At 42.0% G+C, this 22,487-nt stretch overlaps 11 non-coding genes across 11 annotated transcripts; 8 read left to right on the top strand and 3 right to left on the bottom strand.

The window, feature by feature from the left end:
- Positions 1-2,069: 2,069 nt before the first annotated feature.
- trnad-guc (transfer RNA aspartic acid (anticodon GUC)) lies at positions 2,070-2,141 on the bottom strand. Its single transcript has one exon. It is a non-coding gene; the product is annotated as a tRNA-Asp (tRNA).
- Positions 2,142-2,280: 139 nt separating this feature from the next.
- On the top strand, positions 2,281-2,362 carry trnal-aag (transfer RNA leucine (anticodon AAG)). The gene has a single exon. It is a non-coding gene; the product is annotated as a tRNA-Leu (tRNA).
- Positions 2,363-3,005: 643 nt separating this feature from the next.
- trnae-uuc (transfer RNA glutamic acid (anticodon UUC)) lies at positions 3,006-3,077 on the top strand. The gene has a single exon. It is a non-coding gene; the product is annotated as a tRNA-Glu (tRNA).
- Positions 3,078-4,483: 1,406 nt separating this feature from the next.
- On the bottom strand, positions 4,484-4,555 carry trnad-guc (transfer RNA aspartic acid (anticodon GUC)). Its single transcript has one exon. It is a non-coding gene; the product is annotated as a tRNA-Asp (tRNA).
- A 139-nt stretch (positions 4,556-4,694) lies between these two features.
- Positions 4,695-4,776, top strand: trnal-aag (transfer RNA leucine (anticodon AAG)). Its single transcript has one exon. It is a non-coding gene; the product is annotated as a tRNA-Leu (tRNA).
- A 643-nt stretch (positions 4,777-5,419) lies between these two features.
- trnae-uuc (transfer RNA glutamic acid (anticodon UUC)) lies at positions 5,420-5,491 on the top strand. The gene has a single exon. It is a non-coding gene; the product is annotated as a tRNA-Glu (tRNA).
- Positions 5,492-17,671: 12,180 nt separating this feature from the next.
- On the top strand, positions 17,672-17,753 carry trnal-aag (transfer RNA leucine (anticodon AAG)). Its single transcript has one exon. It is a non-coding gene; the product is annotated as a tRNA-Leu (tRNA).
- A 642-nt stretch (positions 17,754-18,395) lies between these two features.
- trnae-uuc (transfer RNA glutamic acid (anticodon UUC)) lies at positions 18,396-18,467 on the top strand. The gene has a single exon. It is a non-coding gene; the product is annotated as a tRNA-Glu (tRNA).
- A 2,438-nt stretch (positions 18,468-20,905) lies between these two features.
- Positions 20,906-20,977, bottom strand: trnad-guc (transfer RNA aspartic acid (anticodon GUC)). Its single transcript has one exon. It is a non-coding gene; the product is annotated as a tRNA-Asp (tRNA).
- A 139-nt stretch (positions 20,978-21,116) lies between these two features.
- On the top strand, positions 21,117-21,198 carry trnal-aag (transfer RNA leucine (anticodon AAG)). Its single transcript has one exon. It is a non-coding gene; the product is annotated as a tRNA-Leu (tRNA).
- A 636-nt stretch (positions 21,199-21,834) lies between these two features.
- Positions 21,835-21,906, top strand: trnae-uuc (transfer RNA glutamic acid (anticodon UUC)). Its single transcript has one exon. It is a non-coding gene; the product is annotated as a tRNA-Glu (tRNA).
- The last annotated feature ends 581 nt before the right edge of the window (positions 21,907-22,487 follow it).

Genomic DNA, 22,487 nt, shown 5'->3' with positions numbered 1-22,487 from the left:
TGGCCTCATTTGGAAAGCTTTCAAAAATAGGGCCCAAACGTTAGCTTTGGAGTTTTCCATGGCAAGTATGCAATGAGAAAAAAACACAACCAGCACAGTTTTAAGGCCCGCCAGCAGCCTCTGGAAAAGCTAAAAGGTGGACGTGGTTGTGTGTTTATCAACATGTCGTTTGAAGATCACCGCCCCTACTTAAGACATTCAGTCCACTTTTATCTGTTTCTGTATTCTGATGACACCGCAGTGATAGGATGTATCACTGGCCGGCACAGAGCGACTTACAGGAGGGAGTTAGCCTGTCTGGTGACATTGTGTAGAAACAACAACCTTATCCTCAACACGGACTACACTAAGAAGACATGAGGAAAGAGAGTCTGTTCGTTATTGTTACTATTGTACAATTTTTACACATCCAAGTCCAAATTCATGCAGCAGTTTCCATAGTGTAGTGGTTATCACTTCACTGAGACACAGAAGTTACCCCGGTTCAAAAAATACAATTCACATTTCTGACATGGTACATGAATGCAATGGGTGCTTCACACATTTTTCAAGAAACCATGGATGAGACAAGTGTCTGAACAAATGATCAGTTCCCTGGTGGTCTAGTGGCTAGGACTCGGCGCTTTCACTGAGGCGGCCCGGGTTCGATTCCCGGTCAGGGAAAGCTATCCATTCCGTTCTCATAGCAGGCAATTTCTATATAACTTATGTGACTTCCATGTTTTATGCTCATGATATACAAAGCATTATCGTTGACATTTTCCATAAAGGCAAAGTGGACATTGCTCCAATTTGGCCAAAAAAAGGTGCCTGAGATTCCCAGCTTTCCTCTTTCTTGTTCTCTTCGAGTTCCATGGCACGACACCTTTCCAGTTCACCCCACACCCGAGCCGAGTCACTGACGGCATCCAGATCTTGTTGGTTGAATTGCACAGGCAGGAGAGAGCAGACTAAAAAATGACACATCATCTGCACTCCTCCACACTAACATGCTGTGGAACATCCTCATAGCCTCATTTGTTCACGGATACCTTGCAACGTTCCGTTTCTCAGATCTTGGGCGATTTAGGCAGGACGAAAACGCCACACTTCTTTGGAGCCGGGCAGAAGAGATTTGTTTAGTTGTCTGAGGCATTTTCCCTGCGGCTTTAGCAGACGGCCAACCTGTTGCGGTGATGGCTGTCAGTCAGGGCTTGTCCAGGATGGAGGAAATTTGCCTTGATTTTAATCTCTTCGTTGCAGGTTCTCGGTCAAACAGAGCGAGACGAGGGTCAGTTTCTTGTTTGAACTTTTCCTCTGACGTCAGATAATACGGAGGATCAATGCCTAACAGCAGATAGAGATTGTAGGTTCTAATTGATTTCAAACACCCAGTTAGAGCCTCGCAGGCAGTGTTTAGGCCAGGATTGATTTCGGCAAGATGACTCAACGTGATTGCAACATGACATGAGGCACTTTTGGCTGTTTTGATTCATAAGGCGAGTTCAGTTGCTCGGATAGTGGCAGAATATGTTCCCCGGCTGGTATTGTACAGTTTTTTAGGATGCTGTTTCCAAATCCAACCTTAACTTTAACTTTCTCAATATGATATTTGAAGGTGACCAACATAGACTGTCTGTGGTTGTATTCAAGCTGTTTTCCGTACCATCTGACTTCAGGCTAACCATTGGTGTATTTGTATATGTGTAATTAAACTGTTGTCAGTGTTTGCTCATCGGTGGTTAGATGTGTTGTAGTAAATAAGACCATATAGGGCTTCGCCTAAGGACTTTTCTAATTCTACCAAGGTTGATTTTTCTAATGCTATGTCGAGGTCGTCAGCTGCTGCATCCCTAACCTTTTATTTGACGCATTGACTCTGACAAACGATTTTCCCTTTTTGAAGACTTGCTTTTGCGTCCTAATTTAGAAGGGTGGAAAAAACATTAGTAAAATACTGTGTTTGATTTCTATAGGGCTGTGCAGCAACGCCGAGTCCACACATCACAACATTCGGAGAATGATACTTTGGTCACTTCTCAAATTTCAACAAGATGGTAACTGAAGAAAATTTGAGGTACCTAAACCATCTCCCCGTCAGGGAATCGAACCCTGGTCTTCCGCGTGACAGGCGGAGATACTGTCCACTATACTAACGAGGACTGCTTGACATAGTGTTTTCCAGGGGACAAGCAAAATTCCTTGGCTTTTGCCTGCCACATCGCAGCCAAAGTGTTGCCATGTCATATTTCTGCTATCTCATAATGCCGACAATTTGATCCTCGGAAAGCTGGGAATAAGGGTAGTGTGGCCGAGCGGTCTAAGGCGCTGGATTAAGGCTCCAGTCTCTCGGGAGGCATGGGTTCAAATACCACCACTGCCATCTTTTGCTGGTAACGTATTTGTATCTTCCCTGACTGAGGCAATAAGACGCTTGGCCTCATTTGGAAAGCTTTCAAAAATAGGGCCCAAACGTTAGCTTTGGAGTTTTCCATGGCAGGTATGCAATGAGAAAAAAACACAACCAGCACAGTTTTAAGGCCCGCCAGCAGCCTCTGGAAAAGCTAAAAGGTGGACGTGGTTGTGTGTTTATCAACATGTTGTTTGAAGATCACCGCCCCTACTTAAGACATTCAGTCCACTTTTATCTGTTTCTGTATTCTGATGACACCGCAGTGATAGGATGTATCACTGGCCGGCACAGAGCGACTTACAGGAGGGAGTTAGCCTGTCTGGTGACATTGTGTAGAAACAACAACCTTATCCTCAACACGGACTACACTAAGAAGACATGAGGAAAGAGAGTCTGTTCGTTATTGTTACTATTGTACAATTTTTACACATCCAAGTCCAAATTCATGCAGCAGTTTCCATAGTGTAGTGGTTATCACTTCACTGAGACACAGAAGTTACCCCGGTTCAAAAAATACAATTCACATTTCTGACATGGTACATGAATGCAATGGGTGCTTCACACATTTGTCAAGAAACCATGCATGAGACAAGTGTCTGAACAAATGATCAGTTCCCTGGTGGTCTAGTGGCTAGGATTCGGCGCTTTCACTGCCGCGGCCCGGGTTCGATTCCCGGTCAGGGAAAGCTATCCATTCCGTTCTCATAGCAGGCAATTTCTATATAACTTATGTGACTTCCATGTTTTATGCTCATGATATACAAAGCATTATCGTTGACATTTTCCATAAAGGCAAAGTGGACATTGCTCCAATTTGGCCAAAAAAAGGTGCCTGAGATTCCCAGCTTTCCTCTTTCTTGTTCTCTTCGAGTTCCATGGCACGACACCTTTCCAGTTCACCCCACACCCGAGCCGAGTCACTGACGGCATCCAGATCTTGTTGGTTGAATTGCACAGGCAGGAGAGAGCAGACTAACAAATGACACATCATCTGCACTCCTCCACACTAACATGCTGTGGAACATCCTCATAGCCTCATTTGTTCACGGATACCTTGCAACGTTCCGTTTCTCAGATCTTGGGCGATTTAGGCAGGACGAAAACGCCACACTTCTTTGGAGCCGGGCAGAAGAGATTTGTTTAGTTGTGTGAGGCATTTTCCCTGCGGCTTTAGCAGAGGGCCAACCTGTTGCGGTGATGGCTGTCAGTCAGGGCTTGTCCAGGATGGAGGAAATTTGCCTTGATTTTAATCTCTTCGTTGCAGGTTCTCGGTCAAACAGAGCGAGACGAGGGTCAGTTTCTTGTTTGAACTTTTCCTCTGACGTCAGATAATACGGAGGATCAATGCCTAACAGCAGATAGAGATTGTAGGTTCTAATTGATTTCAAACACCCAGTTAGAGCCTCGCAGGCAGTGTTTAGGCCAGGATTGATTTCGGCAAGATGACTCAACGTGATTGCAACATGACATGAGGCACTTTTGGCTGTTTTGATTCATAAGGCGAGTTCAGTTGCTCGGATAGTGGCAGAATATGTTCCCCGGCTGGTATTGTACAGTTTTTTAGGATGCTGTTTCCAAATCCAACCTTAACTTTAACTTTCTCAATATGATATTTGAAGGTGACCAACATAGACTGTCTGTGGTTGTATTCAAGCTGTTTTCCGTACCATCTGACTTCAGGCTAACCATTGGTGTATTTGTATATGTGTAATTAAACTGTTGTCAGTGTTTGCTCATCGGTGGTTAGATGTGTTGTAGTAAATAAGACCATATAGGGCTTCGCCTAAGGACTTTTCTAATTCTACCAAGGTTGATTTTTCTAATGCTATGTCGAGGTCGTCAGCTGCTGCATCCCTAACCTTTTATTTGACGCATTGACTCTGACAAACGATTTTCCCTTTTTGAAGACTTGCTTTTGCGTCCTAATTTAGAAGGGTGGAAAAAACATTAGTAAAATACTGTGTTTGATTTCTATAGGGCTGTGCAGCAACGCCGAGTCCACACATCACAACATTCGGAGAATGATACTTTGGTCACTTCTCAAATTTCAACAAGATGGTAACTGAAGAAAATTTGAGGTACCTAAACCATCTCCCCGTCAGGGTATCGAACCCTGGTCTTCCGCGTGACAGGCGGAGATACTGTCCACTATACTAACGAGGACTGCTTGACATAGTGTTTTCCAGGGGACAAGCAAAATTCCTTGGCTTTTGCCTGCCACACCGCAGCCAAAGTGTTGCCATGTCATATTTCTGCTATCTCATAATGCCGACAATTTGATCCTCGGAAAGCTGGGAATAAGGGTAGTGTGGCCGAGCGGTCTAAGGCGCTGGATTAAGGCTCCAGTCTCTCGGGAGGCGTGGGTTCAAATACCACCACTGCCATCTTTTGCTGGTAACGTATTTGTATCTTCCCTGACTGAGGCAATAAGACGCTTGGCCTCATTTGGAAAGCTTTCAAAAATAGGGCCCAAACGTTAGCTTTGGAGTTTTCCATGGCAGGTATGCAATGAGAAAAAAACACAACCAGCACAGTTTTAAGGCCCGCCAGCAGCCTCTGGAAAAGCTAAAAGGTGGACGTGGTTGTGTGTTTATCAACATGTTGTTTGAAGATCACCGCCCCTACTTAAGACATTCAGTCCACTTTTATCTGTTTCTGTATTCTGATGACACCGCAGTGATAGGATGTATCACTGGCCGGCACAGAGCGACTTACAGGAGGGAGTTAGCCTGTCTGGTGACATTGTGTAGAAACAACAACCTTATCCTCAACACGGACTACACTAAGAAGACATGAGGAAAGAGAGTCTGTTCGTTATTGTTACTATTGTACAATTTTTACACATCCAAGTCCAAATTCATGCAGCAGTTTCCATAGTGTAGTGGTTATCACTTCACTGAGACACAGAAGTTACCCCGGTTCAAAAAATACAATTCACATTTCTGACATGGTACATGAATGCAATGGGTGCTTCACACATTTGTCAAGAAACCATGCATGAGACAAGTGTCTGAACAAATGATCAGTTCCCTGGTGGTCTAGTGGCTAGGATTCGGCGCTTTCACTGCCGCGGCCCGGGTTCGATTCCCGGTCAGGGAAAGCTATCCATTCCGTTCTCATAGCAGGCAATTTCTATATAACTTATGTGACTTCCATGTTTTATGCTCATGATATACAAAGCATTATCGTTGACATTTTCCATAAAGGCAATGTGGACATTGCTCCAATTTGGCCAAAAAAAGGTGCCTGAGATTCCCAGCTTTCCTCTTTCTTGTTCTCTTCGAGTTCCATGGCACGACACCTTTCCAGTTCACCCCACACCCGAGCCGAGTCACTGACGGCATCCAGATCTTGTTGGTTGAATTGCACAGGCAGGAGAGAGCAGACTAACAAATGACACATCATCTGCACTCCTCCACACTAACATGCTGTGGAACATCCTCATAGCCTCATTTGTTCACGGATACCTTGCAACGTTCCGTTTCTCAGATCTTGGGCGATTTAGGCAGGACGAAAACGCCACACTTCTTTGGAGCCGGGCAGAAGAGATTTGTTTAGTTGTGTGAGGCATTTTCCCTGCGGCTTTAGCAGAGGGCCAACCTGTTGCGGTGATGGCTGTCAGTCAGGGCTTGTCCAGGATGGAGGAAATTTGCCTTGATTTTAATCTCTTCGTTGCAGGTTCTCGGTCAAACAGAGCGAGACGAGGGTCAGTTTCTTGTTTGAACTTTTACTCTGACGTCAGATAATACGGAGGATCAATGCCTAACAGCAGATAGAGATTGTAGGTTCTAATTGATTTCAAACACCCAGTTAGAGCCTCGCAGGCAGTGTTTAGGCCAGGATTGATTTCGGCAAGATGACTCAACGTGATTGCAACATGACATGAGGCACTTTTGGCTGTTTTGATTCATAAGGCGAGTTCAGTTGCTCGGATAGTGGCAGAATAGGTTCCCCGGCTGGTATTGTACAGTTTTTTAGGATGCTGTTTCCAAATCCAACCTTAGCTTTAACTTTCTCAATATGATATTTGAAGGTGACCAACATAGACTTTCTGTGGTTGTATTCAAGCTGTTTTCCGTACCATCTGACTTTAGGCTAACCATTGGTGTATGTGTATATGTGTAATTAAACTGTTGTCAGTGTTTGCTCATCGGTGGTTAGACGTGTTGTAGTAAATAAGACCATACAGGGCTTCGCCTAAGGACTTTTCTAATTCTACCAAGGTTGATTTTTCTAATGCTATGTCGAGGTCGTCAGCTCCTGCATACCTAACCTTTTATTTGACGCATTGACTCTGACAAACGATTTTCCCTTTTTGAAGACTTCCTTTTGCGTCCTAATTTAGAAGGGTGGAACAAACATTAGTAAAATACTGTGTTTGATTTCTATAGGGCTGTGCAGCAACGCCGAGTCCACACATCACAAAAATCGGAGAATGATACTTTGGTCACTTCTCAAATTTCAACAAGAATGTAATTGAAGAAAATTAGAGGTACCTGAACCATCTCCCCGTCAGGGAATTGAACCCTGGTCTCCCGCGTGACAGGCAGAGATACTGTCCACTATACTAACAAGGACTGCATAACATGGTGTTTTCCAGGGGACAAGCAAACATCAGAGATAATTTAAGGGGACACCTTCTGTCAAAAAATTATTTATGGGGGGTCATAAATCAATGATTTATGAGGGCTCAAGTTCAAAGGTCAAGTTCAAGGGTCAAAGGTCAAGTGGCTGTGGCTTACCCCGGACGAGGGTGGAGTTAAGACCTGAGGTGGGAGTGGGTTAACCAGGAAGAGGGCAGAGTTTTAACCAGGAAGAGGGTGGAGTTTTAACCAGGAAGAGGGTGGAGTTAAGACCTGAAGTGGGAGTGGTTTAACCAGGAAGAGGGTGGAGTTTAACCAGGAAGAGGGTGGAGTTAAGACCTGAAGAGGGGGTTATTTAACCAGGAAGGGGGTGGAGTTTTAACCAGGAAGAGGGTGGGTTTAAGACCTGAAGAGGGAGTGATTTAACCAGGAAAAGGGTGGAGTTTAACCAGGAAGAGGGTGGGTTTAAGACCCGAAGGGGGTGGGTTTAAGAGCTGAAGAGGGAGTGATTTAACCAGGAAGAGGGTGGGTTTAAGACCTGGAGAGGGATTGTTTAAGAGGGAACAAAGGAGGGTTCAGGTTGAGGTCAGGTTTTAAGGAAGCTTGAGAATGTCATCTGATCAGCATCTGACCAGCCATTTGACAGTATAAATGTTTACGATCGTTTGAAACAACTTCCAGACCTCACGAAAACATATTTAAACGATTGGGAAGAACTAATTAGGTTAAGGTTAACCATATGTTTGACCCTGCTTCGATGTATTGATGTCTGGGAATGTTACGTGGGAAGATGTGGACACGCACACACGCACGCACAAACGCACACACACGCACACACACACACACACACACCATTACCTCTGCTTTACCACGTTATTAGACAATGGTTTAACTCCTTTTAAGCATTTAAACGTTAAAAGCATTGCACGTGTACGACGTTGTAATACTTTTTTTTTTTTTTACCAGTCGATGACGACGAAGTGAAAGACGAAGCACTTTGTTTAAACGATCTTACAAAGTTGGAAGAAGATTATCAAGGTGTGTTTAAACCTACGAATTATTTAATATTATGTGTATTCATTATTTTGTTTCATAGAGGAATTGCCGTAAGATCCTAACGTGATCGTTTTAACACAATCGCAGTCTGGTGAGTCAAATGATTCTCATTTTACAAGAAAAAAAGCATGCGGTATACAATACATATATACATATATTTACTTACAGATTTTCCATTTTTATCTCCGGCTCGCTGGTCCCCGTTAACGCTGGCGGGTCCGTCAACGGGCGTCGAAGAGAGTCGGCCATTCCAGGCAGAGGAGAAGGCTTGATTGCGCCAAAGAACCCAGACATCGAAACCTTGGTCCGGGACAATATCATCGAAAACAACGGCGAATGTCCGACATGCCCCCGCCGTAAGTTTTTCTTGCTTTCTGTAAGCTTTTTAAGATTCTCCGCGGTTTTAAAGAACTCCTCTCACTCCTCTGTCTTCCGCTCAAATGAATTTCGCGCCTAAGGGGAATGGGCGGGGACTGATTTCGGAGGTGGGCGGTTGTTTCCGGCAAGCAACCTTCTGGTGTGCATTAGCGTCACCTACTGAAATGGAGTGTGGAACAAGATGGATCCCTACTCTATATTCTTTTATTTAACCCAATGTTTTTTAAATACGTGTATAATGCTTTGTATCCTATGTGTTGTGAATTCCATCCTACTATATCTTCCAAGGAACCCAAAGACATGTTACCACACCTCCCGCTTTATTTATTCTATAGATTGCCTGAACTATTTCATAAACTAAATCTTGTCTTGTTTCTGATGCTATGTTTTTTTATGCTCATCAATGCACTGCTGGAGTCCGATCACACAACTACTTTCCTTGCTTTGTTTTCCTCTATCCAGTTAACTGCCATATAAATTGCTACCAATTCCCCCGTAAAAACAGATAGTTTATCACTGATTATTTTATTTAATACTATGTTTCCTTGTGTGATAACTGCTGCAGCTCTTACCTTTAATTTTTTTTATAGTTTTTGATGCATCCGTATATATCAAATCTCAATCTATTAGTTTGTCCGTGGAAATTCCTGTATTTGTTGCCTCTTGTTTTTTTTATTTCTTGAACTATTCACACTTCTGTTCTTTTCTACACTTTCTTGATTTCTCACTTTAAGTGCCTCTGCGTATGTAATATTTATTTCAACTTTGATTTGTTGTACTTTTGCTGCCTGTTTCATGATGTATGGCTTTTGATTATTTCTTTTTTCAATCTACAATTCCAATAAATAACACGTATTTCCAGATTACTGATAACTTTTAAAAAAAAAATGTAATTCCTGAATAAGATAATTGTATCGAATCCAATGGATTGTCTGGTCCTAAAACCTCTTTGTAATGTTTGTTTGATTCCCCCAAAATACGACACAGTCTAATTTGAAAAACATATGTGCCTCGTCGGCTGTAGTAAAAAAAAAAAAAACCCATGCCTCCTCGGTCTAACCTCTCCCAGCCCCTTTTCTGCCGTGTCAAAGATGGATCAAAGACCACCCTTGCCCCTAACCCCCACTTCTTCTTCACTACCAAGAGAACAGTAATTAATCCGAGCTGAGTTTTTTAAAATATTCCAACATGACTTTTTACTTTCATTTTGTATCAAAGCTGAGTTGTGCTCTCTGGTTTATTTTGCAAATGAACATGATCATGTACAAGACTCACCTACCCACAATGCACTGCAGCCCAACGCTCCTGGTCGGATGTTTGTATCGGGGTTCATGGAGAGATGCGGTAAAGAGTGGTAGCCAAGACACACGGTCACACACGGTCACACACGGTCACACTCGGCAATTATTTTGACCTGGGGAGCAGATTTAGAGGAAAAAATGTGTCTGGGGGGCCGGGATATCTGATTTTCAGGTACAAAAAACTTCACAATGACACAAAATAAACACAACAGTTAAACCTCACACTAAAAACAAGACATTTACTTGTACGTTCAAAAGACAGAATAGAACAAGACAAGACATGCAATGCCATCTACAAAATGTTATGTAAATGTTAGTCATTACGCATGTGGCTATGGTTTTAATGTATTTGTTACAGACATGTTTACGTCAAGTAACATCACATGGTTCCATTTGCACCTTTCAACAAATCTGAAAAGGAATATTAAGAAGTAAAACTTATATTTAATCCTACCTCTTCTCCGAGCACACGGTGACTGTACATACGGGTCGAAAAATGTTGACCTAATTCAGCATTTCTCAAAGTGTGGGGAATAGAGACATGACAGGTGGGGCGCGAGGAACGGGAGGAAATTTCACTTAAATTTTTTTTTTTTTTTTTTTTTTACCATGCTTTCATTTTCTATACACACTGTAAATCACTTTGTGATTCTGTTTGTGAAATCCGCCGTATAAATAAATGTAAATTACTTATTTTTCCTGTAGGCTTTAAATTTCTCGGTAGGAGCGAAAGTTTGACAGATATAGCAACAGTAACTTTTGCAGGCGGGGCTAAGAGGAACAAACATTCGCGCGGATGGGTAGCAGGCTAATGTGCGGACCACAATCACACAAAATGGATAAATTTGCAACTCGCACCTCAAAGGTCTGCAGAGAAACAAAAATATGACGGGTCTAATCAACCAAAAAGTCAACCTAAAAGAAAATATGGCGAAGGGTGTCTTTCTCTTGGATTCACGGCAGCGGTGGTGGGGGCAGAGGAGAGACCCCTGTGTGTTCTGTGTCTAAAACCGCTAGCAGCAGACAGCATGAGACCCAACAAATTAAAGAGACACCTCGAGACCACACATGATGTTCAATAAATTTGAAAATGTTGAGCTTGGCATTAGCGTTTTGTTGGGGCGATGGGGGTAGGTGGGCCTTGAAAACTAACTCCTTAGTCTAAAGTGGGGATGACAGAAAAAAAAAGTTTGAGAAGCCCTGACCTAATTGTACGGATCTCACTTTAAATGGCAAACTGATCATTTAAATGTTTTCACTTTGAATATGAAACGAGGAGTAAAATGTACAATGTACAATATTATCAATTATTTCACAATGACATGTTTTAAGGATATTGTACAGTATGATTAAATCTAAAAATGAATGTGATTTTTTTTCAGGATAATTTTATTTTTAGCCAGTAAACAACTGTTATGTATCTTTTGTATCGGGTTTTCCCCTTTAAATAACAAAATTGTAGAATTTTACAATATTCATTATTATTAAATATTAAATGTGCCAATTAGTTATACGGCATACATCATCCCCCTTTACCCATTTGTTAAAAAGACGAAAGTTGATGCGAACGCCTACGTGCTGTCAGAAAACTTAAAGAAGAAGAATGCCTTTGTGCAATTACTGCTATCCTGGCACAAGTTATAAAACAAACAAAGTTACCAAATTTTTTTCTGAGGAGACAAAAAAAAAGAAAAAGGGAGGGACAATCAAGGATCAACAATGGCACGACTTTCACTAGCTTGTGTGAGGTCAAAGACGTGAGATTTTAGACCAATGCTAGTAAGTGACTTTCAATGCTCAAATCAGAATAATAATGCTAATTTTAGCTACTGGAAATTTGTGTGGTAGCAATAAATACCCACCAGCGCGATACATCGCAGTTCCACACTGACCAACCATGCAACAAACTCAAAAGAACTGTACAAGGAAAAAACAATGAAGTGACTTCAAACTGCAAATATAAGGTTTGAGTAAAATATGTAGGTTGGTGTGAATGTTGTCTGTCTATCTATGTTGACCCTGCAATGAGGTGGCGACTTGTCCAGGGTGTACACCTCCTTCCGCCCGATTGTAGCTGAGATAGGCGCCAGCGCCCCCCACATCCCCAAAAGGGAATAAGCGGTAGAAAATGGATGTAGGTTCCTACTGTGGAAAGTTCAGTAATACAGAATCATTGTGGCATTATCGTGTCAGTTTGACGCTATATGCGCTAGTCCTCATGGTAAATGTGGTTTTCCTTTTGGGAAAACGCCATCGCTTTGGTTCACTGGTGCGGCCAATATAAACCAAAACTGAAAGTTCTTAAGTGGGGCTTTAAGTAGAGTTTATAAATCTTGTATCTGTGCCACATATAGCCTTATTTCAGTGTCAACAGTCTCCAGCTTACTTGCTACACATGTTTTGGCTCTGCCCACCCTTGTGCAGTTATTGGACCGACATTTTTAATACTTTGTCTGTTGGTGTAATTAACCACTAGGCCTTCTTTGCTTTTATTTGTTGTTGTATCTTTATGTTAGCAATTGGGACTTTTTGAATGAAATTGTCTGTGGCTCCATGTTAACGAAGTTGCCTGTACTATTTGACTGATGCATTTTATTGATTGATTTATTATTTTTCTTTCTTTTTCGTTTTGTGTGTCTTGTTTTTTGGGGGGAAAGGAACATTTAATATTGATTGTAAATACGTTTGTACTTTAAGAAGTTGTATTTGCCTTAAAACTCCACAAACATTTTTCGACCCGTATGTACAGTCACTGTGTGCTCGGAGAAGAGGTAGGATTAAATATAAGTTTTACTTCTTAATATTCCTTTTCAGATTTGTTGAAAGGTGCAAATGGAACCATGTGATGTTACTTGACGTAAACATGTCTGTAACAAATACATCAAAACCATAGCCACATGCGTAATGACTAACATTTACATAACATTTTGTAGATGGCATTGCATGTCTTGTCTTGTTCTATTCTGTCTTTTGAACGTACAAGTAAATGTCTTGCTTTTAGTGTGAGGTTTAACTGTTGTGTTTATTTTGTGTCATTGTGAAGTTTTTTGTACCTGAAAATCTGATATCCCGGCCCCATTTTTTCCTTTATATCTGTTCCCCAGGTCAAAATAATTGCCGAGTGTGACCGTGTGTGACCGTGTGTCTTGGCTACCACTCTTTACCGCATCTCTCCATGAACCCCGATACAAACATCCGACCAGGAGCGTTGGGCTGCAGTGCATTGTGGGTAGGCGAGTCTTGTACATGATCATGTTCATTTGCAAAATAAACCAGAGAGCACAACTCAGCTTTGATACAAAATGAAAGTAAAAAGTCATGTTGGAATATTTTAAAAAACTCAGCTCGGATTAATTACTGTTCTCTTGGTAGTGGAGAAGAAGTGGGGGTTAGGGGCAAAGGTGGTCTCTGATCCATCTTTGACACGGCAGAAAAGGGGCTGGGAGAGGTTAGACCGAGGAGGCATGGGTTGTTGTTTTTTTTACTACAGCCGACGAGGCACATATGTTTTTCAAATTAGACTGTGTCGTATTTTTGAGGAATCAAACAAACATTACAAAGAGGTTTTAGGACCAGACAATCCATTGGATTCGATACAATTATCTTATTCAGGAATTACATTTTATTTTGAAAAAGTTATAAGTAATCTGGAAATACGTGTTATTTATTGGAATTGTAGATTGAAAAAAGAAATAATCAAAAGCCATACATCATGAAACAGGCAACAGAAGTACAACAAATCAAAGTTGAAAGAAATATTACATACGCAGAGGCATTTATAGTGAGAAATCAAGAAAGTGTAGAAAAGAAAAGAAGTGTGAATAGTTCAAGAAAAAAAAAAACAAGAGGCAACAAATACAGGAATTTCCACGGACAAACTAGTTGTATTCCTGGCTTACGTAATAAACTGTACAGTACAGGCTAGAAATAAGACTGAGAAGATCAAAATAATTGTCAAAGCAGCAGCAAAGTTGTTGAAAGAACTATCTTGGGGCCGGGTGCAAGCTGTACTACAGAGAGTAGACGTGACGGAGTCATGTTACCACATTCCAACACCCTGTTAATTGTCCGGTGGAATGCCAGAAGTTTGATAGCAACCGAACATGAATTAAAAGGATATATTAAAAATATGAAAACTAATCCACATATAATTTGTATTCAAGAAACATGGCTGAAGCCAAAATTAAACTTTATAATAAAAGGATATATAACGATTCGTAAAGATAGGAATGATGGGTAAAGAGGATGATGTGCCACATTTATTAAAGAAGATGTAGTCACGGGTAAAGAAACAGCAGAACCTTTAGCAAAAACATTTGTTAAAGTGCACAGTAATGATAATTTGAGAAATGTAGAAAAACAAAAGAGAGAAGAAACGATGAGTTTAAATATTGGGGAAATGATGGAAGACAACGATAATAGCTTTACCAACACTATGGATATGACATTTTCTTTGAATGAAATGGTTCGAATTTTGAAATTAGGTTAAAAATACGTCACCGGGGAAAGACCTAGTGGGTTATCAAATGATCAAAAACTTAGGTAGCATCGTCAAAGAAGTGGTCTTGAAATGATATGACAGGTTATATGAAGAAGGAGAATGACCGGCAGAGGGGAAAATTAGCGGTAATAATTCCAATATGCAAGTCAGGGTAAGACCCGGAAGAGGCAGGAAATTATAGGCCGATAGCATTGACCTCAAATTTGGGGAAAGTAATGAAAAAAAAAAGATTAATGAAAGACTAGTATATTATTTAGAGTTAAAATAAATAATCAAAAAACTAACAAAGTGGTAAATAATGTTCAAGACTGGGGAACGGCTTGGGGTTTAAGATTCTCTGTTGGAAAGACAAAAGTCATACATTTTACAAAGAGAAAAGTACAAAACAAGCTCCAAATAAAAACTCTACGGTGAAAATATAGAAGAGGTACAAGTATTTAAATATTTAGGAATATGGTTTGATAAAAATATGAACTAGTCAACCCACATCAGCAAAATAGATTTGATTAGATTAGATCAGATAGTACTTTATTTATTCGTTCAGGAGTGTCCCTTCAGGAAAATTAAAAATAGGGGGAAAAGTAAAAAGGTGTTAAATATAATGAGGGCTTTGAGGGGTAATGATTGGGGGGCTGATAGGTTGACGTTGAAAACAATATATGTATATATATCACTTTAATTCCATCTGTTATTGATTACGGATGCATTATTTACCAATCTGCTTCAAAAACATGACTTGGGAAAATAGACTGGATCCAGTCACAGGCTTTAAGGTTATGTTGTGGAGCTACTACATCAACCCTAGTGGCAGTATTACAAGTAAAAATGAACGAAAAACCTTTGTACAAGAGGAGAGATCAACTTTCAGCAGTTTATCGGGCAACTTTAAAAGGATCCAAGCAAGGATATCCCACTTGTCCAGTGCTACCAAACTGCCAAGAAAAAGAGAAAAAAAATAATAGTTTTGGGTGGATTATAGGAGACATATGTAATAAAGTTAAAATTGACAATATTAAAGTTAGTCCTACAGTACCAATTCCTGCAATACCACCGTGGATGTTTGATAACCCAAAAGAAAACACGCAATAACTAAAGAATAGAAATTTAAATAGTTACCAGATAGAAAAATAGATTGAGATATGATATATATACGGATGCATCAAAAACTATAAAAAGTAAGGTAGAAGCTGCAGCAGTTATCCCACAAGGAAACATAGTATTAAATAAAATAATCAGTGATAAACTATCTGTTTTTACGGGGGAATTGGTAGCAATTTATAAGGCAGTTAACTGGATAGAGGAAAACAAAGCAAGGAAAGTAGTTGTGTGCTCGGACTCCAGCAGTGCATTGATGAGCATAAAAAAAAAACATAGCATCAGAAACAAGACAAGATTTAGTTTATGAAATAGTTCAGGCAATCTACAGAATAAATAAAGCGGGAGGTGTGGTAACATTTCTTTGGGTTCCTTGGAAGATATAGTAGGATGGAATTCACAACACATAGGATATAAAGCATTATACACGTATTTAAAACACATTGGGTTAAATAAAAGAATATAGAGTAGGGATCCATCTTGGTCCACACTCCATTTCAGTAGGTGGCGCTAATGCACACCAGAAGGTTGCTTGCTGGAAACAACCGCCCACCTCCGGAATCAGTCCCCGCCCATTCCCCTTAGGCGCGAAATTCATTTGAGCGGAAGACAGAGGAGTGAGAGGAGTTCTTTAAGACCGCGGAGAATCTTAAAAAGCTTACAGAAAGCAAGAAAAACTTACGGCAGGGGGCATGTCGGACATTCGCCGTTGTTTTCGATCATATTGTCCCGGACCAAGGTTTCGATGTCTGGAGTCTTTGGCGGAATCAAGCCTTCTCCTCTGCCTGGAATGGCCGAGTCTCTTCGACGGCCGTTGACGGACCCGACAGCGTTAAGGGAGACCAGCGAGCCGGAGATGCAAACGGAAAATCTGTAAGTAAATATATGTATATATGTATTGTATACCGCATGTTTTTTTCTTGTAAAATGAGAATCATTTGACTCACCAGACTGCGATTGTGTTAAAACGATCGCGTTAGGATCTTAAGGCAATTCCTCTATGAAACAAAATAATGAATACACATAATATTAAATAATTCGAAGGGTTAAACACACCTTTATAATCATCTTCCAACTTTGTAGGATCGATCAAACAAAGTTCTTCGTCTTTCACTTCGTCGTCATCTGCTGGTAAAAAAAAGAAAAGTATTACAACGTCGTACACGTGCAATGCTTTTAACGTTTAAATGCTTAAATGGAGTTAAACCATTGTCTAATTACGTGGTAAAGCAAAGGTAATGGTGTGTGTGTGTGTGTGTGTGTATGTGTGTGTGCGTGTGTGTATGTGCGTGCGTTTGTGCGTGTCCACATCTTCCCACGTAACATTCCCAGCCATCAATACATCGAAGCAGGGTCAAACATATGGTTAACCTTAACCTAATTAGTTCCTCCCAATCGTTTAAATATGTTTTCGTGGGGTCTGGAAGTTGTTTCAAACGATCGTAAACATTTAAACTGTCAAATGGCTGGTCAGATGCTGATCAGATGACATTCTCAAGCTTCGGTGTGCGACGATCGTAAAAATTTAAACTGTCAAATTGCTGGTCAGATGCTGATCAGATGACATTCTCAAGCTTCCTTAAAAACTGACCTCAACCTGAACCCTCCTTTGTTCCCTCTTAACACATCCCTCTCCAGGTCTTGAACCCACCCTCTTCCTGATTAAATCACTCCCTCTTCAGGTCTTAAACCGACCCTCTTCAGGTCTTAAACCCACCCTCTTCCTGGTTAAAACTCCACCCTCTTCCTGGTTAAAACTCCACCCTTTTCCTGGTTAAATCACTCCCTCTTCAGGTCTTAACTCCACCCTCTTCCTGGTTAAAACTCCACCCTCTTCTTGGTTAAACCAATTCCTTTTCAGGTCTTAACTCCATCCTCTTCCTGGTTAAAACTCCACCCTCTTCCTGGTTTAGCCACTCCCACTTCAGGTCTTATCTCCACCCTCTTCCTGGTTAAATCACTCCCTCTCTGGGTCTTAAACCCACCCTCTTCCTGGTTAAGTCACTCCCCCTTCAAGTCTTAAACCCCCCTCTTCCAGGTTAAAACTCCACCCTCTTCCTGGTTAAAACTACACCCTCTTCCTGGTTAAACCACTCCCACCTCAGGTCTTATCTCTACCCTCTTCCAGGGTCAGCCACACCCACTTGACTTTGACCCTTGAACTTGACCTTTGACCTTTGAACTTGACCCCTCATAAATCATTGATTTATGACCCCCCATAAATCATTTTTTGACAGAAGGTGTCCCCTTACATTTTCTAACATCCTTGGCTTTTGCCTGCCACACCGCAACCAAAGTGTTGCCATATCATATTTCTGCTATCTCATAATGCCAACAATTTGATCCTCGGAAAGCTGGGAATAAGGGTAGTGTGGCCGAGCGGTCTAAGGCGCTGGATTAAGGCTCCAGTCTCTCGGGAGGCATGGGTTCAAATCCTGCCACTGCCATATTTTGCAGGTAACGCATTTGTATCTTCCCTGACTGAGGCAATAAGACTCTTGGCCTCATTTGGAAAGCTTTGAAAAATAGGGCCCAAATGTTATCTTTGGAGTTTTCCATGCCAGGGATGCAATGAGAAAAAAACACAACCAGCACAGTTTTAAGGCCCGCCAGCAGCCTCTGGAAAAGCTCAAAGGTGGACGTGGTTGTGTGTTTATCAACATGTCGTTTGAAGATCACCGCCCCTACTTAAGACATTCAGTCCACTTTTATCTGTTTCTATATTCTGATGACACCGCAGTGATAGGACATATCACTGGCCGGCACAGAGCGACTTACAGGAGGGAGTTAGCCTGTCTGGTGACATTGTGTAGAAACAACAACCTTATCCTCAACACGGACTACACTAAGAAGACATGAGGAAAGAAAGTCTGTTCTTTATTGTTACTATTGTACAATTTTTACACATCCAAGTCCAAATTCATGCAGCAGTTTCCATAGTGTAGTGGTTATCACTTCACTGAGACACAGAAGTTACCCCGGTTCAAAAAATACAATTCACATTTCATGGTACATGAATGCAATGGGTGCTTCACACATTTGTCAAGAAACCATGCATGAGACAAGTGTCTGAAAAAAAAAGGATTAGTTCCCTGGTGGTCTAGTGGCTAGGATTCGGCGCTTTCACCGCCGCGGCCCGGGTTCGATTCCCGGTCAGGGAAAGCTAGCCATTCCGTTCTCATAGCAGGCAATTTCTATAAAACTTATGTGACTTCCATGTTTTATGCTCATCATATACAAAGCATTATCGTTGACATTTTCCATAAAGGCAATGTGGACATTGCACCAGTTTGGCCCTAAAAAGGTGCCTGAGATTCCCAGCTTTCCTCTTTCTTGTTCTCTTCGAGTTCCACGGCACGACACCTTTCCAGTTCACCCCACACCCGAGCCGAGTCACTGACGGCATCCAGATCTTGTTGGTTGAATTGCACAGGCAGGAGAGAGCAGACTAACAAATGACATCATCTGCACTCCTCCACACTAACATGCTGTAGAACATCCTCATAGCCTCGTTTGTTCATGGATACCTCGCAACGTTCCGTTTCTCAGATCTTGGGCGATTTAGGCAGGACCAAAACGCCACACTTCTTTGGAGCCGGGCAGAAGAGATTTGTTTAGTTGTGTGAGGCATTTTCCCTGCGGCTTTAGCAGAGGGCCAACCTGTTGCGGTGATGGCTGTCAGTCAGGGCTTTTCGAGGATGGAGAAATTGGCCTTGATTTTAATCTCTTCGTTGCTGGTTCTCGGTCAAACAGACTAAGACGAGGGTCAGTTTCTTGTTTGAACTTTTCCTCTGACGTCAGATAATACGGAGGATCAATGCCTAACAGCAGATAGAGATTGTAGGTTCTAATTGATTTCAAACACCCAGTTAGAGCCTCCTCGCAGGCAGTGTTTAGGCCAGGATTGATTTCGGCAAGATGACTCAACGTGATTGCAACCTGACATGAGGAACTTTTGGCTGTTTTGATTCATAAGGCGAGTTCAGTTGCTCGGATAGTGGCAGAATATGTTCCCCGGCTGGTATTGTACAGTTTTTTAGGATGCTGTTTCCAAATCCAACCTTAGCTTTAACTTTCTCAATATGGTATTTGAAGGTGACCAACATAGACTGTCTGTGGTTGTATTCAAGCTGTTTTCCGTACCATCTGACTTTAGGCTAACCATTGGTGTATGTGTATATGTGTAATTAAACTGTTGTCAGTGTTTGCTCATCGGTGGTTAGATGTGTTGTAGTAAATAAGACCATATAGGGCTTCGCCTAAGGACTTTTTTAATTCTACCAAGGTTGATTTTTCTAATGCTATTTTTTTTTTCCAAGATGGCGCTGCTTTTTTCCAAGATGGCGCTGCTGTAGTGGCTGCTGTAGGCAGGAGCTCTGTGCTCTTGTGTCATCCTTTTGTGTTTCCCTCTTGTTTTCATGTCTTATTATATTTTTTTGCCTTTTGGTCCGGGACCCTTTGGGACTGTGTGACAAGGGGTGGCACTTTCGTGACCTCTGTGGTGCTTTTTTCATGGACTTCTGGATCTGCCTCCCGGGAGCCTTTTGGCTATGGAGACCAGCTGCTGGGTGTCTGCTACACCAGAGTATGTTTGGATGTACTGGAGGAGATGCGGATGAAGAGACAGGAGCTGCGGAGCTAGCACTGAGCACTGGGACGGAGAGGTTTCGCGGTGTCTTGACTGGGTGAGCAGGTGTCGGACACCTCGGTCACCTTGGACGTATCCTCGCTCATCCATTCGGACTGGACACTGGCCGAGAGTGGAGTCGGCTGTCTTGGTTGCTTTGTTGGGTCTGCTTCTGTCTCTGACCATGCTTCCTCCTCCCCAGCAGACGATGGCGTGGAACAACGCAGATGCCACCACAGTGGATATGTTTATTTTACTTTTTATTCATAGCTGTATGTAGATGTGTCTGGTTGTATCTGCTGCTTTAATGTCTTTAATGTCCTCTGTGTTCTTTGATGTTTGATGTTTCCCTCTTACACACATGGAAGAGGGATGTGTACCATGGTTATGAGTTGTTTTTTTATTTTTTTAATTTATTTGTTTTTTTCCCTTGGCCTCAGTCTGCACCTCCTCTCCAGGGCCCAGGCAAAGACCGATTTTTTTAATTTTATTTTAATCTTCTATTTTTTTCTCCCCCCTCCCCCCCTTTGTTTACCTTTATTTCATCTTTTTTGTAAGGGGCGCTGGAAGCCGGCAGACCCGTCAGCGATCCTGTTCTGTCTCCCTGTAATGTTTGTCTAAACTTGAATGGGATTGTGCTGAAAATTTAAATTTTCCTGAAGGAACTCTCCTGGCGGAATAAATAAAGTACTATCTAATCTCTATCTAATGTCGAGGTCATCAGCTGCTGCATCCCTGACCTTTTACTTGACGCATTGACTCTGACAAACGATTTTCCCTTTTTGAAGACTTGCTTTTGCGTCCAAATTTAGAAGGGTGGAACAAACATTAGTAAAATACTGTGTTTGATTTCTATAGGGCTGTTCAGCAACACCGAGTCCACACATCACAACATTCGGAGAAGGATACTTTGGTCACTTCTCAAATTTCAACAAGATGGTAGTTGAAGAAAACTAAAGGTACCTGAACCATCTCCCCGTCAGGGAATCGAACCCTGGTCTTCCGCGTGACAGGCGGAGATACTGTCCACTATACTAACGAGGACTGTATGACATGGTGTTTTCCAGGGGACAAGCAAACATCCTTGGCTTTTGCCTGCCACACCGCAACCAAAGTGTTGCCATGTCATATTTCTGCTATCTCATAATGCCGACAATTTGATCCTCGGGAAGCAGGGAATAAGGGTAGTGTGGCCGAGCGGTCTAAGGCGCTGGATTAAGGCTCCAGTCTCTCGGGTGGCGTGGGTTCAAATCCCACCACTGCCAACTTTTGCTGGTAACGCATTTGTATCTTCACTGACTGAGGCAATAAGACTCTTGGCCTCATTTGGAAAGCTTTCAAAAATAGGGCCCAAACATTAGCTTTGGAGTTTTCCATGCCAGGTATGCAATGAGAAAAAAACACAACCAGCACAGTTTTAAGGCCCGCCAGCAGCCTCTGGAAAAGCTCAAAGGTGGACGTGGTTGTGTGTTTATCAACATGTTGTTTGAAGATCACCGCCCCTACTTAAGACATTCAGTCCACTTTTATCTGTTTCTGTATTCTGATGACACCGCAGTGATAGGATGTATCAGTGGCCGGCACAGAGCGACTTACAGGAGGGAGTTAGCCTGTCTGGTGACATTGTGTAGAAACAACAACCTTATCCTCAACACGGACTACACTAAGAAGACGTGAGGAAAGAAAGTCTGTTACTATTGTACAATTTTTACACATCCAAGTCCAAATTCATGCAGCAGTTTCCATAGTGTAGTGGTTATCACTTCACTGAGACACAGAAGTTACCCCGGTTCAAAAAATACAATTCACATTTCTGACATGGTACATGAATGCAACGGGTGCTTCACACATTTGTCAAGAAACCATGCATGAGACAAGTGTCTGAAAAAAAAAGGATTAGTTCCCTGGTGGTCTAGTGGCTAGGATTCGGCGCTTTCACCGCCGCGGCCCGGGTTCGATTCCCGGTCAGGGAAAGCTATCCATTCCGTTCTCATAGCAGGCAATTTCTATAAAACTTATGTGACTTCCATGTTTTATGCTCATGATATACAAAGCATTATGGTTGACATTTTCCATAAAGGCAATGTGGACATTGCTCCAATTTGGCCAAAAAAAGGTGCCTGAGATTCCCAGCTTTCCTCTTTCTTGTTCTCTTCGAGTTCCACGGCACGACACCTTTCCAGTTCACCCCACACCCGAGCCGAGTCATTGACGGCATCCAGATCTTGTTGGTTGAATTGCACAGGCAGGAGAGAGCAGACAAACAAATGACAGATCATCTGCACTCCTCCACACTAACATGCTGTAGAACATCCTCATAGCCTCGTTTGTTCATGGATACCTTGCAAAGTTCCGTTTCTCAGATCTTGGGCGATTTAGGCAGGACCAAAACGCCACACTCCTTTGGAGCCGGGCAGAAGAGATTTGTTTAGTTGTGGGAGGCATTTTCCCTGCAGCTTTAGCAGAGGGCCAACCTGTTGCGGTGATGGCTGTCAGTCGGGGCTTGTCCAGGATGGAGGAAATTTGCCTGGATTTTAATCTCTTCGTTGCAGGT

This window comes from Nerophis ophidion, unplaced genomic scaffold (genome assembly GCF_033978795.1).
Source record: "Nerophis ophidion isolate RoL-2023_Sa unplaced genomic scaffold, RoL_Noph_v1.0 HiC_scaffold_130, whole genome shotgun sequence".
NCBI lineage: Eukaryota > Metazoa > Chordata > Actinopteri > Syngnathiformes > Syngnathidae > Nerophis > Nerophis ophidion.
The sequence above is the reverse complement of the archived record's forward strand: the minus strand, read 5'-3'. Positions and strand labels throughout refer to the sequence as shown.